Below are 12950 nucleotides of genomic sequence, written 5' to 3' on the forward strand. Positions count from 1 at the left end.
GTAGTACGCAAAGGAGCGTAACGTCTGCCATTTTAGTAGGCAAAACCCGCCGTTCGCTATGCCTCTCGCAGTGTAATCAGTGCTTTGGGGGAACAGTATGTGTGATGATACCATTAAAATGCAGTATAGATCTCATCTATCAATTCACAGATTTTTGTTATTTTTCTTTTTAAATGTTTCTGCAAGTTTCTGCCGACTAAAATGGTGTCATGACATACTACGGTTTTTAGGGTCGAGTGGTCCATCTTGCTCCTCTGGCATTTTTGTTCTCCACCATCCAAGCCAGAGCTTCATTCTACTATGTGTATCGCATGTTTTTGCCAATTGGAAGCTTCTAGAATTGCAATTAACAATATGTTAACTTGAATTTTTGGAGCGATGCTGCCCATGATTAACGGAAAAAAGGTGTAAAACAGTTTTTCATTCAAAGGTCACAACCAGATCACCGCCTTTGGAAGCCCTGTGTCACTTGACCCACAGCCTTTCCCTTTAGACGTCTTTCAGGACTTTTCATAAGACATTGGAGCAGAATTAGGCCATTCAGCCCATCAAGTCGAGTCATTCAATCATGGTTGATCGTTCTTTCCCTTTTAACCCCATTCTCCTGCTTCTCTCCAAACCAAGAGACTTTTCTAAAGGAGGAACAATTTCAGATTCAATTCTGAGTTTGCAAATTTTATTATTAAAAATAGCAGCAATGCACTCAAAAGATCGACTTCTATAAAAATAAAACCTTGCGCATCAGTCGTGTTCGATCAACCATTCAGATGCATGTTTGACTTTTAAAACGATCATGTCAATTACTACATTATGGGTAGTACAATAATGCCATGTCATCGAAGCGCGGTCATACAGCACGGAAATTATTCTGCAGCTATGCTGACGGCATGCTAGTCCGATTTTACCCGCATTTGGCCCATATCCATCTAAACCTTTTCCTATCCATGTACCAGTCCAAATGTCTTTTAAATGTTTTTGTACCTGCATCAACCCCTTTGGCAGCTCCTTCCTAATATATACCTCTCGTTTTGTGGAAAAGGTTGCCTCTCAGATTCCTGTTAAATCTTTCCCCTCTCACCTTAAACCTGTGCTCTCTAGTTCTCGATTTCCCCAAACCTGGGAATAAGCTTACATTTGCCCCTCAATTTTGTACACCCCTCGGTCTCCTGCTCTCCAAGGAATAAAGTCACAACCTTTCCCTGTAATCTGTCCCTTGAGTCCTTGCAACATCCTGCACTCTTTTAAGTTTAGCGGTATCTTTCCTATAGCACGGTGACCAAAATGTTTTGTTTTTTTTTGTTTCGAGATCAAATTGTGGGGTTGTCTGAAGGGTCCTGACTCGAAACGTTCCCCATCCATGTTCTCTTGAGATGCTGCCTGACCCGCTGAGTTACTGCAGCACTTTGTATCCTTTTGTGGCCTTGTCATGTCTCATGTACCATGACATGTCCCATGACAAGGCACACTGATTCCCCCAATGAGACATGCAAATAGGTTAACTCCAGTCGCTTTGAATCTGAAGTCACTGCCCAGCGTACAAAGGAGAAGTGTGTATTTCATCCTCTTTTAAAACACAAATGTTAAAGGCTGCTATGCATCCAACTCAATGGGGGCACCTTAAATGTATGCAGATACAAGAAACTGCAGATGCTGGTTTATACCAAAGATAGACACACGCAGTGCTGCAGTAATTTAGCGGGTCAGGCAGCATCTCTGGAGGAAAAGGATGGGTGATGTTTTGCGTCATGACCCTTCTTTGGGTCAGAAAGAAGGGTCCCGACCTGAAATGTCACCCGTCCTTTTTCTCCAACACTTTGTGTCTGACTGTATGCAGGCTTATACTGGCAAAACAGTTCTTAGTTCCATTTTGACTTTCTTTAAACAATAGTCTATATTTCGGGGAAACTGGATACTCGGAGGTTGTTTCATCAACTAAAAGTGCTGATGTTTTTCTGAATTACTGTTTTGCCATGATATATTGTTTGGAATTATACCAGATGGCTGCCAATATGCCTGGTGATAAATGAGCAGCATCTGAACATTCGAGCAAGAGTGCTCAAGGTTTTATTAAAGTTGACCTTTTGAATGTTACTGCAGTCATTTTTATAATGAAATTGACTGAATACAAAATTGACCGAATCTGAAATAATTTCTCTGCAGAAGAGGGATTGTCAATGTTTGAACAACAGCTGCTGGTTAAACATTCGTTGAGTTTTGAAGTCTAAAACAAAATAGAAGTCTAAAATAAAAATTGCACAACTTTTAATGCTGTTCATCTGATTATCCTTTGTTTTTCCAAAAGTACACCTGTGATTTATGCCATCTCTTCCCTTAATCACCCTGAACAGCCCTCAAAACTCAATAGTCAAAATTATAATGTAAGTTGGTGCTTGAATTTTCCAAATTGGCAGAAACACTGATACTACTAAGGCTGGCACAATGCTGCTGTGGTAGAGTTACTGCGTTACAGCGCTAGAGATCGATCATGACTGCGGTTGCTGCCTGTATGGAGCTTGTCCGTTCTCCCTGTGACCGCGTGAATTTTCTCCGGGTGATATGGTTTTCTTCCCTCGCTCCAAAGACAACTGATTTGTAGGTTAGTGCAGGAAAGAACTGCAGATGCTGGTTTAAAGCGAAGGTGGATACAAAATGCTGGAGTAACTCAGCGGGACAGGCAGCATCTCTGGAGAGAAGGAATGGGTGATGTTTCGGATTGAGATCCTTCTTCAGACTCGAAGGTATTTATTTCACAAAATGCTGGAGTAACTCAGCAGGTCAGGCAGCATCTCAGGAGAGAAGGAATGGGTGATGTTTCGGGTCGAGACCCTTCTTCAGACTGATGTCGGGGGCGGGACAAAGGAAGCATATAGGTGGAGACAGGAAGATAGAGGGAGAACTGGGAAGGGGGAGGGGAAGAGAGGGACAGAGGAACTATCTAATGTTGGAGAAGTCAATGTTCATACTGCTGGGCTGCAAGCTGCAGACTCGAGGTTTGTCTTCAGATTTGTAGGTTAATTGGTTTCGGTAAAAATTGTAAACTGTACCCAATGTGTACGATAGTGTATGGGGATCGCTGGTACGGGGATCAGCGAGCCGAAGGGCCTGGTTCCGTGCTATATCTCTGAACTAATACGATAAAACTCTTGCCTGGGTGTAGGGAGAAGTTTGATCACACAGTTGCAAAACAGAACAAAATTTATAACATAGTTTGTGAAGAGAGTAGATCTGTTGAGGGCACAGCCAAGGTTGAAGAGTAAATGAGTAGATATATTGATGTGGTAGCAAGGTGCCCTGATGTCTGAATAAATGTTTGATGCCTTGCTGGTGAAGAATTGTGAAAGGTCCAAGTATTCAAAACAAAACTCTTCATTTGGAAGAGGGAATTTAAGTGGTAATTTGATATCTCGGGCTTTTAAATTGAAAGATCTAAAACCATTGAAAGCATTTTGAGTATAATTAAATATTGAAAGCTTATTTCTTCAGCCACCACTAAACACATTGACAATCCATTACTTTCAGCAGCAGTACAATTACTTCTCCCCTACCCCCACCCAACCACTTGCAGATGATCAAGCTTGTCTTTTGACACTAGGTTCTGTGAAGTCTGCTTTATATTTGGATAAAACAGTCTGTGAATAAAAGTTTAACTGAATAATTCTTCAGAAAACTGCAACAGTCTTTTCAATTTCAGTCTACTTTCAGCCAAGCAGATATTGTGCTTAATTTGTGTTGCCGCTTTTATCTTATTAAATAGAACTTAAAGTAAGGTATCACAAAAAGCTGGAGTAACTCAGCGGGCCAGGCAGCATTTCGGGAGAGAAGGAATGGGTGATGTTTCGGGTTGAGACCCTTCAGTCTGAAGAAGGGTCTCGACCCGAAACGTCACCCATTCCTTCTCTCCTGAGGTGCTGCCTAACCCGCTGAGTTACTCCAGCTTTTTGTGATACCTTCGATTTGTACCAGCATCTGCAGTTATTTTCCTACAGAACTTAAAGTAAAATAGTTAATACGTGTTTATCCCCATCTTGCTGCATAGAAAGCGTCTGTAACTGCATCCATTTTCTTGCTTTGACGATTGCCAGAAGATGTTATCTCTTCCCCTAGCTTCACTGACTGTACCTGTGCTTACAAAAATCACATTGCTACAAATGGTGGCAGAATTGTAATATCAAATGTCTTATTCCTTGGAAAATCTTTATAGAAAGGACTTTATCAGTATTTTCCTGGAATTGTCTCGAGGGAGTTGCTGGGTTTTCCTTTCCGGGAAGATGGTAGGGGGAAGGGGTAGGGTGATGGATGGTCATTACAAGAAATCTGTTTAGCTCTTAGTCTAGCATAATAAACAAAAGGTCAGGGTGAAGTTGCGAAATCTGAAGAGACATTTATCGCCTCGTTTTGTCTAGATTTCACATCCTCGGATACATGAAATTTTCATATAGAAATAACTTTAAAGTTCTTTATGGTGTGTCCCTATGAGAAATGGTGCTAAATTACTGAAATTGTTTTAATATTGGCCAGTTATTGCATGCTTGCGTATTACCCTAACCATTCTGAATATTATGGTTATTGAGTAGTGTTTCAAAAAATACAAGGAATATTTGCAGTATGCACGGATTATATAGTTAAGAGAAATGTTGTGAAATCCAACAGAAGAAACTAAAAAACTGATATGATCCGTAAGATTAAGTGAAATTTAGAAGCTTTTTTTTTCTCGCCAAAGATAGTAGATTTACATCTTTTTGTGAGTAGGATTGTTGTGGCGGGTGTTGACTGAAGCGGGACTTTTGATTGTGAGATTTGTTTAAAAGGAGTTGAGGGATATTGATCAATATTGGGTGAATGGAGTTGATTTAATTGAATAACGGAGTGGGCTTAGTACAGGAAAATAACTGCAGATGCTGGTACAAATCTCAGGTATCACAAAAAACTGGAGTAACTCAGGAGATGCTGCCTGACCCGCTGAGTTACTCCAGCTATTTGTGATACCTTAAATGTGTGTAGGTGAGTGCTTAAACCTTCCATCACCACCGCGAGGAAGTTAAGAGTTAGCACTTTGGAATTTAACATCACGTCCTGTGTATTTGGAAACATTTGAGTTTTTGCTATGCCGCTGCATTGTAAGCTTGGTTTCGAAAGCAAAAGAATTTACCGAGTATGTTATGTAATCCTTTCATTTTTAATTTTATGATAACCTTCGTCGGGCAAGCTGAAGAACAGATTTTATGTTTGGCAGCCATTTGGTAGTAATTGAGCAGTTTCTGCCGAGTCTGCCCATTCTGGTGAAGTTATTTATCCAATTTGTGACTTGTAACAAAGATTGGTGGAACTTGAAGTTGTGATGCCAGTTCAGTATCAACAATCTAAGTAACCAAAACCTGTTGCCTCCAAGATACTCATTAAAAAAAAATAGAGCTCTGTGATCTTAACATGTGTCTTAATATCCCTAATAATGCTTGATATTTATTGTTTAATTCTCCCATGAGGTGATTTGATAATAGTACGACATTAACACTGGTTGGAACATGGTGGAAAACATTCTAATCATAGAACATTGTGCGTTCAACTTCCATTGTAACTGGAATTTGGAAACCAATTAGACACTTGAATGAGCAGGCGCTGGAGAAGGGTCTTGACCTGAAACATCATCTAACCAAGTCCTCCAGAAATGCTGCCTGACCCGTTGAATTACTCGAGCATCACCCCCCCCCCCCCCACATTACCTTTAACAGGAAGATAACTACCACCAGAATCCAGGCCAGTGTTCATTGCTCAGTGATAATATGTTTAGTATGACTTTGGGAGCGTGGTTCATTGTTTCCCATATTACCACAATGCTTTTTCTTCAAAAGAATATTATTGCCTATGCAGTACTTTGTCTGACAGATTATAAAAGGCTCTGTCTTAATGAAAATTGCTAATTTAAATTGGCAGCTTGTATTAGGCACTGGAGATAGCTTCTGCCATGGTAGAATCTTGGCAATTTGCCATGAGCTAAACTCAGTGTCTTGGTTAGTTACCCAATGCAGGATTGTGTTAAAGTTCGGTGAGTCTAGAACAACTTGTTTCAATTCAATTATTTTATGCTGGGGCAAAAATGTAGTTATTGTTAATCGCTCATTGTCTGGTTGCTGCCCATATATTGATGACAGTCATTTATTGTAGGAAGGAACTGCAGATGCTAGTTTAAACCAAAGATAGACACAAAATGCTGGAGTAACTCAGTGGGACAGGCAGCATCTCTGGATAGAAGGAATGGGTGACGTTTTGGGTCGAGACCCATCTTCAGACTGACTTTCTTAAATGGTCTGTGAGATTATGGCCTGGTGCTCATCTGTGGGGTCATGGTCTAAGGATAAGTAGAGGAGGTGTCCGAGAGCTAGCATCTGGCCTCGGTGTGGTGAAAGTCAGCTCGCCAGACGACAACAGCCTCTCCCTTGTCGGCGGGTTTGAAGAAAGGTATTGACCCGAAATGTCACCCATTCCTTCTATCCAGAGATGCTGCTGCCTGTTTTGTGTCTATTGACAATCATTTATTGTTGGCCTGCATAATTAGAGCGAGTTGTGTATTAATGACAATGTTAATCTTACTGGTGAGTTATTAATGTGCTGCCTAAGCAAATTTAGCTGTCTTGATATCATACCACGATGTAAACCACGCTGCCTAACATTTTGAACCTTGCGAGCCAGAGCAGTCGTAATATCATATTGCGCGTAATTTTTCAGAATTTCACAAAATTCTGGACTTGATTGTCAATCAAGTCTAAGTCGACGATCACCCATTTGAATCAAGCACTTTCGATCTTCATGCCCCACCCATGCTCATTTAGTTCTCAATCTTAAAGAAAATTTAGGTTTAATAACATGTTTGTGGAGAATGTTGAATTTAAAAAAATCTGCTTTTTTTAACTTTCATGTGGAATGAATCAAGATGTTGAAAAAAAAGCCTATTCAAAAATTGCATTTTGTTTAACGAGTTCAGAATGTGTGAACCATTTATTGGTATGTTGCGCTGCAGAGAGAATATGGTAATTTGAGCTCCACGTTGTTCATTGGCTGGGCAGTTATCAGTTGTGAGGGGAACTACACAGTTATTGGTGTAGGAATGTAACTGGAAGACAGAGTGCTGGAAGGCTGCATCGCAATCTCTCCACAGATCTATGTGAGAAAAATCTGCATTGCATTTGCTCCATGGTGCACGAGTGCTGCAGGAACTCCAAGACTGGGCAACGTATGTCAGACACTCGCCAGCGCAAGAAGTGCGTGCACAATTCTGGGATCCCGTGGCTTTGCTGAAGTGGCATCAACAGGGATTTTGTTGTCTGGTCCATTCTTGAGCTTCCTTTGTGACTGCTACATACAGCCAGTTGTCTGTGCCCTGTGACCGGCAGCCAGCTATTTACAGGCAAGTCTCAGCTGTGACAATCTCAGCCAGGTGTACTATCCTCTCAGATCCTATTTTACACTTCATTACTGTGTATACTCTGTGTTTTATACAAGCATGGGGCATACTATTCTATTTGTTTTTAACCCGTTTAAGTCTTCAAGCCTGATGATTCTCATAAATGATTCAGTGATTATGGTGCTGTTGATTGTGGTTTTGGCCATTAGAGTTCACTAGACTGAGTTTTCTTGATATTACTGTACATGGCTGTTCACATAGTCACCATTCTATTGTTTGAAAGGAGGACGACAGCACATTTGTTAATTGGCAGAGGCGAGGTTGCAGTCCTGCCCTTTCGTTGTTAACCTTTCATCATATTTAAACTGCAGCGATGAGCCCAGGAGACTTGCTTGTGTGCAATATCTTTGCAGAAAGCCAAAGCTTTTTTATCACAAAGACCACAAAGCAGTGATCACTCACTGTTCAAATGCTATGACTGCAGAATGCTGCTGATCCATCTGAAGGAATCGGTGCCTGCCCTCAGTGCTGCATTAGTCTGCAGAGTAGGCTAGTCCTATTGCGTCTCATACAGTTGTGCACTGGAATAACCTCTATGCTCACCTATCATTTTTGCATACACATCGTTGTTGCACTATTAATTAGTCCTTTGACACTCTGTTTGGAAAGCTAGCTTTCTAGTATAAAGAATTTCTTAGCTGGAAGCTAGTATTCCAAATAACAAAGCTGATGTTAGCAGCTTTATATTGATTTTTTTCATACAAGAGATTCTTGTAAACAATAGCTGCGTGGCAAACCTATTTAATCATTGACAGGTGCAGCATGGAAACAGGCCCTTCAGCCCATCAAGTCCACGCCGACCATCGATCATCCCAACACTACTTCAATGTTATCCCACTTTCTCATCGGCTCCCTCCATTTACAAACCTGCACATCCTTGGGATGTGGGAGGAAACTGGAGCTCCCGGGGGAAACCTACGCGGTCACTGGGAGAACGTGCAAACTCCACACGGACAGCCCCCAAGGTCAGGATCGTACCCTGGTCTCAGGCACTGTGGGGCAGCAGCTCTACCAGCTGTGCTATTGTGCCACTAAACAGTTTCTGAACCTTCTTCCAAATGCTTTGGGCTTGGACTCCATTAAATATGCAGATATATGATTAATTCTGTCATTGAGACAAAGACAGTGGAGAAACTGAAGTTTTGCAATAAATTTGCTTTTGTTATTGCTTCAGATTAGATGCCCGAGTCCAGAAGTCTTGCCTGTCTTTGAAAGTATGAAAATGTTACAAGCTACTCATGCTACCCTGGCAATTCTACTCTGATTAATGTGTAGGAAAGAACCGCAGATGCTGGTTTAAACCGAAGAAAGACACAAAATGCTGGAGTAATTCAGCAGGACAGGCAGCATCTCTGGAGAGCAGGAATGGGTGACGTTTCGGCCTGAGACCCTTCTTCACCCATTCCTTCTCACCAGAGATGCTGCCTGTTCCACTGAGTTTCTCCAGCATTTTGTGTTTATCTACTCTGATTAACGTTCCTTTCAATGATAAGCCTGAATTGTCTGCAACAGGTTACATTTTTTCTACCTGTGTTGAATAATTTTTAGTGCTTTCTCCAATGGTGAATTTGAGGTTGGGATCTTTAACAATTCATGGCAATTGAACATTCATCCCAGTTTCTATTGCTCAGCTTGGCTGCTCGAGGTTTACCCATTTCTACGTACATCACATGCACCAAGTAGGCAACGGAGCTCGCTGGTGTGAGAATTTGAAAAAAATGTATAGTGTATATTGATGATTGAATTTTTAATCTGACATTCGTCACAATACACTGGTGGGATGTGGCAGTGTGTCGCTCTGCTAAACAAAATGGCAGGATGTTTGTTTACACTGATGGCATGTCCAATCTCAGCCAGCGTTATTGGGTTGGCACTGAATATGGAATGATGATAAATAGGGGTTGGTGGATGAGACAAGTTGCATTTGGGCTCCGTAATCTGTCACCTTGCCGTTATAGCAGAGACGAAAATAATTTGAACAATGAATCCGAGCCAACTTGTGTCGAGCTATCCAGTCAATCTCGTTTTTCCTCGATCCCCATAGTTATGCTTTTATTTCCTTTGAGTATATCCAATTTCCTTTTTGAAACCCTGCTCTCTGTTTCTCCCTCCCTTGTCACCAGGGGGATACAGTGCATTGTTTCATCAATAAATATAATTTGTCTTGGAATTCTTATTTGTTCCGAACCTTAAATCTGTGTCGCTGGATCTTGCACTATTAGCTCACTGGAATAACCACCTTTGTATAATTGCAGTAATATACCACAGAAACAGGTCTTTCAGCCCAACTCATCCATGCCATCCAAGATTTCTATCTATACTAGTCCCATTTGTCCAATATCCCTCTCAACCTTTCATGTCCATTCACCGTTTAAATGTTATTGTACCTGCCTCAATCGCTCCCTCTGGCAGCTCATTCAATGTATGTACCACTCACTGTATGTACCACTGGGCGTAGCAGTAGAATTGCTGCCTTATAACGCTTTCAGCACCAGAGACACGGGTTGGATCCCGACTACGGGTGCTGTCTGTATGAAGTTTGTACGTTCTCCCCATGACCGTGCGGGTTTTCTCCGAGGTCTTAGGTTTCTTCCCGCGCTCCAAAGACGTACAGGTTTGTAGGTTAATTGGCTTTCTATTTTAAAAAAATGTAAATTGTCCCTAGTGTGTGTAGGGTAGAGTTAATATACGGGGATCGCTGGTCGGCGCGGACTCGGTGGGCCGATAGACTTGTTTCCGTGCTGTATCTCTAAACTAAACACAATTGGTTTGAAAAATCTCCACATGATGTTCCTATTAAATCTTTCCCTTCTCACCTTAAACTTGTGCCCTGTCATAATCTGGTGCTTCTCTGCCAAATCTCTCAACCTCTCTTGCTCCAAGGATAACTTCTGCCTCCTTCGTTTAACTTTGAATTTAAAATCCAATAACCCTAGAACCATTTTGATGCATTTCTGTAACACCTCGAGGACTTTCTTATCCTCTGTGTGTGGTGACCAGAATTATGGTTGTCACCTAACCAGAGTTCTACAAAGATTTGTAGCTTTTGTGCTCTTAATAAAGATTGAGATCCATTATGAAAAATTATCCTCTGTATCAATGATGAATGCGTATGAACTGCAGGTCTCTGTACCTATGTGCTGTTTGGAGCAGCCAGTGTGCTTGTACTGCCCCTGAAGATATCCAAAGAAGTCTAGCGTGATATGAAAGGATAATCCTATGGGAAAGATTTGAAATTGAGGATAAACACCTTAAAATTGAGATCTTACTTTGTTGATGGGCAACTTGGATTCAAAGGGATTGGGTTATTGAGACTTAATCCCAGCCCTGACATGAACATCAGGTTTTGCAGATATAAATTGCTGATACAATTGTTAGAGCAGGTGTTATGCGAAGCTCAACTCGTTACCTTGAGGTCAATATGATACCATTATCATAAATAGTCTGCTTCAGCTTCATGCAGTGAGGAAAGTCATTGGTGGCCGGGGAATAGTTTTTGAGGCATGGGTTAAAGGCAATGGCTTGCCTTCCTGGTATGCTCATTGTTTATGAGAACGTGGGACACAAAATGGTTATAAAATTGGACAAAAACCAGGGACTAGTAAAAGCCAATGCAAGTCAGCTATATTAATTGTATGCGGCAAAGATGTGTATGAATAAAGGAGAAAATGCTACAGGAGGTTGTAAAGTTTAGTTCATGTTGCATTTTGGTATGTGACCATGGACCGCTAAACCCTATTCTAGATTTCTTGATAGATAGAAACATAGAGAATAATCCTCATAGAACATAGAAACATAGATACTTGAGGGTAGGCCAGCTCGGTGGAAATAAACTTACATTTCAGTTTTTCACCTGCGATACATTAATTAGTCTTGTAATCTCAAAGTGCAGACCCTTTGAAAGCCTGTATCTTTATGGCAAAAATGGTTTATAATTGCAAATGAATAGTGTATTTCCCATATCATGCTGTCTGTTGATTTCAAGAGGAAAGCTTAAAATCTGCTAATATTGTTGAAGGCAAGTATTATGTTTGTAGGTGAGAGCTGCATTTTGTCAATTACTCGATAGATTCGATTAAGCTAATCTGCTGTAGTGAAAGAACTTGTGCCTCCTCCAGGTGCAATTGGCTCAGCAAAATAAATCAAATTTGCCCTAGAATGAGAACTGATCATGTATAAAAAAACAGCTCTTTGCATAATGGATCAAGAGTACTTGACTCTTGACCAGATCAGAGTCCCCAATCTGGTTTTCATTTTGCACCCATGCAGCATTTCAATTTTGATTTGTGTCATCAAAGCAGATTTTTGTTTCACACAGAGTTGTGAATCTGTGGAATTCTCAGCCACAGAAGGCAGTGGAGGCCAATTCACTGGATGTTTTTAAGATATTGCTCTTAGGGCTAACGGAATCAAGGGATATGGGGAGAAAGCAAGTACGGGGCACCGATTTTGAATGATCAGCCATGATCACATTGAGTGGCGGTGGGGAAGGGTCTCGACCCAAAACGTCACCCATTCCTTTTCTCCTGAGATGCTGCCTGACCTGCTGAGTTACACCAGCATTTTGTGAATAAATACCTTCGATTTGTACCAGCATCTGCAGTTATTTTCCTACATATTGGGTGGCGGTGCTGGCTCAAAGGACCAAATGGCCTACTCCTGCACCTATTTTCTCTGTTTCTATTAGGATGCATGTATGACATCCTTCAACTTAAATTTATTTGTAATTATGAACTGTCTTTTCATATCCAAACGCCTTAGAGTACTGCACAGGTTATCTTGCCGATAAGTTACCTTCTGCCAACATTTTCCCACAAGCAAACGTAAAGGAACAGGCCAATTAATCTATTCATTTGGTAGTCTCATTTAAACGTAATGTTTGTCCCAGAGCCTCCAAACAATTTAGGAGCTGTTAATGGTCTGTAGAGCCTTCACTTTATCTTTAGGATTGGGTTCATTATTACCACGTGTACCAAGGTATAATGAAAAGGTTTTGTTTCAATAGACAATAGACAATAGACAATAGGTGCAGGAGTAGGCCATTCAGCCCTTCGAGCCAGCACCGCCATTCAATGCGATCATGGCTGATCACTCTCAATCAGTACCCCGTTCCTGCCTTCTCCCCATACCCCCTCACTCCGCTATCCTTAAGAGCTCTATCCAGCTCTCTCTTGAAAGCATCCAACGAACTGGCCTCCACTGCCTTCTGAGGCAGAGAATTCCACACCTTCACCACTCTCTGACTGAAAAAGTTCTTCCTCATCTCCGTTCTAAATGGCCTACCCCTTATTCTTAAACTGTGGCCCCTTGTTCTGGACTCCCCCAACATTGGGAACATGTTTCCTGCCTCTAATGTGTCTAATCCCCTAATTATCTTATACATTTCAATAAGATCCCCCCTCATCCTTCTAAATTCCAGTGTATACAAGCCTAATTGCTCCAGCCTTTCCATGCTATCCAAACAAATCAGGTAATACTTTAGGTGAATACA

The 12950-nt window shown here is 41.3% G+C and overlaps 1 protein-coding gene across 8 annotated transcripts in view; it reads left to right on the plus strand.

Annotated features, from left to right (window-relative positions):
• Positions 1 to 12950, plus strand: part of LOC144610884 (tyrosine-protein kinase CSK) — a 112733-nt gene that overhangs the window by 48339 nt on the left and 51444 nt on the right. Inside the window, exon 1 of one of the 8 annotated variants that reach the window (XM_078429857.1) lies at positions 7116 to 7402. The exons of the other annotated variants lie outside the window; for them this stretch is intronic. The gene's annotated coding sequence lies outside the window, so the exon portion shown is untranslated. Of the gene's footprint in view, positions 1 to 7115; positions 7403 to 12950 lie in introns of those variants that run through there. 8 annotated transcript variants of the gene reach the window in all.

The sequence above is a fragment of the Rhinoraja longicauda genome, chromosome 38 (assembly GCF_053455715.1).
Source record: "Rhinoraja longicauda isolate Sanriku21f chromosome 38, sRhiLon1.1, whole genome shotgun sequence".
In the NCBI taxonomy this organism is placed as follows: Eukaryota; Metazoa; Chordata; class Chondrichthyes; order Rajiformes; family Arhynchobatidae; genus Rhinoraja; species Rhinoraja longicauda.